Consider the following 2,521-nt stretch of genomic DNA (forward strand, 5'->3'; position numbering starts at 1 on the left):
AAATGTTTTAAACGTGCCGAACCGGCTGGTTACCGGGGAAAAACGTAAAAAACCCGTAAACGGTTTGTAATAACCGTAAAATATCGTACCTTATAAATAAAAAATTAAATAAAAACGGTATAATACGGGAAACGCCCCAAATTAATAATGCAATACATTTAAATTCCAAAAAATATGTAAAGTGTAACATATTTCGGAAAGCTTTAAAAAAGGATATTTAGCGCGATACGCTAAAGCAATTATTACATTTTAAACGTACGTTATAGTAAAAAATACCATTGCTTGCCCGAAAAGGAAGTAAAAAAATTTCCAAATGGTACGGCGAACGGGTTTAAACGTTTGGGTAACGGTAAATGCATATCGGCGGTATTTAAACCCATTAAAGGGTAAAAAAAAACATTTTAAAATTATTTATTAAAGCATTAAAACTTAATTGGTAAATATGGATACCGAAATTTCGCAATGCTGCAAAAGCAATATAACAAAAGGAAATTATGGTTTTAATTATAACAAATTAACGAAAAATTTTTAAAATTAACCATTTTTTAAAAAAGGATATTAATAATTAATTAAAGAAACATGTAAAAAAAATCGATTAAATGCCGTATCCAAAAAAACCAAAATTTCCAAAAACACGTTTTTTTTGCTACCGCTAAAATTGCTAGCGCCGAAAGCAGCATTTTCCGGCGCTAATACAAACGCCGCACTTTTACAAAAAGCCGCGCGGTTATAAGCTTGGGTATTTAAATGCGCCGCAATTATAACAAAACTAACGGCAATGCCACCAAAAAAAACAACCATACCTTTTTCAAAACGTTTAAAAAACGCTTTTATTTTATTAAAAAAGTTATCGATATTAGCCGAAACTTAAGCTTACTTTTTCGTTTAAACGGCAATGGCGCAAAGTTATTAAAAATGTTTTAATTAGCTTTTAATGTTGCAATGCGGGCAGTTTTGCGTTCGATGCGCTTTTAAACAACGGTTTAACGCTTGTAACGCGCAAATTATTCGGCCGATATGGTATGGAAGGATTTGGCCTTTTAAATAGCTTTGCGGGCGCGAAATTGGGCTTTAATAAATTTTTCGAAAAGCTTTAATGTTATTTTAAAAAACCGTTTGTAAATAACGTTTAAAATTTTGTTAAAGTTTTGGGCTATTTTTTAAAATCATTTAAAAAGTTTAATATAAGCTTTATTGCCAATTACGTTTTTGCAATAAATGCATTTGGAAAACCCCGTAATATTATTAAAGCATATCGGTATACAAAGGTTAACGGCATAGTTTTAATATATTTAACAACCAAAACAACGGCTATAAAATACCGCACGCTTCGTGTAATTGTTTTTAAAAAAAGGTAAGCAAATAAGGTTATATTTATTATTTTATTAAAAATCGATAACTTTTTGCAACGGAAGCGCGTTGCAAATACCCATATAAAGCAAAAAAAAAGCAATGTCCGTTTTAAAAGTAAATTTATAAAAATCGAAAGCGCTGCAGCGGCGTTCGTTGCGCGCTTTACGTTTTTTTTCGGCGGCGGTTTTTTTGCCGCGGCGGTTAAAGCCCGCCGGGGGGTTATCGGCAAAACGTTTGTAAAAAGCTTAAAAAGCTGCAAGCGCAAAAAGGTTCGATGGACCCGCGGCATTTAAAAGGTTTACCGAAAGGTTATTAATAAAGCAATTGTAAAGGATTTAAAGGATTGGAAATTTAAACGAATTCGAATTTAACGGCATTACGATAATTAGGAAAGATACCGGGGGGTTACCAATAAAGCGTTAAACCGGGGCATAAAAAAACGAAAAGCCAAAAAGGGTTTGGCGAACCGAAATGCCAAATTGGCCATAAAAGGCCGAAAAATTAAAAAAAGCTAACGGGCTAGCTAAAACCGGGGAATTAGCGGGGGTTAACGGGTTAATTTAAACCGAAAAATCAGAAGCAAATACCCGAAAAAAAAATTTTTTTTACGTAATTGGGTACGAAGGATAACATTTGCAATTACCGGTTAAATTTAAATGTTTAAAAAGAACGGCTAAATATTAATTACTTACGGTTACAATTGTTAAAGTTATTAAAATGGTTATTAAAAGCGCAAAAAAAAGAAAGGCCCGCGGCCGCAAAAAAGGAAAAAAAGCCTTTTTATATACCGGTACGAACCCATTTTTCCAAATGTTACAAAGCTTTATAGCCGGTTTTTCCAAACGTTGCTAAGCATTGGGGCGGCTTAACGAAATACCGTGGGCTACCGGTTACTTACGGGGTTGCACGCGCGGTACAAACGGTTTAGGACAAGCCGTATCGGGAAAGGGCAATATGTTAAAAGCACGGGCGAAACCGCCCGGCAAAAGGCGGGGGGCGTTAAAAAAACGGGTAAAACCGCCCGGCAAAAAAAAAAAAAGGGCGCTAATAATTAACCAAGCACGGATTTTTCCAAAAATATGCCGGCAAATTACCGGTATTGCGGCTAAAGCATAATAGCAAAGTTAAAAATAAAATAAAGCTTAAATTGTACGAAAGCGCTTAAAGC

Source organism: Gaeumannomyces tritici, assembly GCF_000145635.1.
Source record: "Gaeumannomyces tritici R3-111a-1 unplaced genomic scaffold supercont2.7, whole genome shotgun sequence".
NCBI lineage: Eukaryota > Fungi > Ascomycota > Sordariomycetes > Magnaporthales > Magnaporthaceae > Gaeumannomyces > Gaeumannomyces tritici.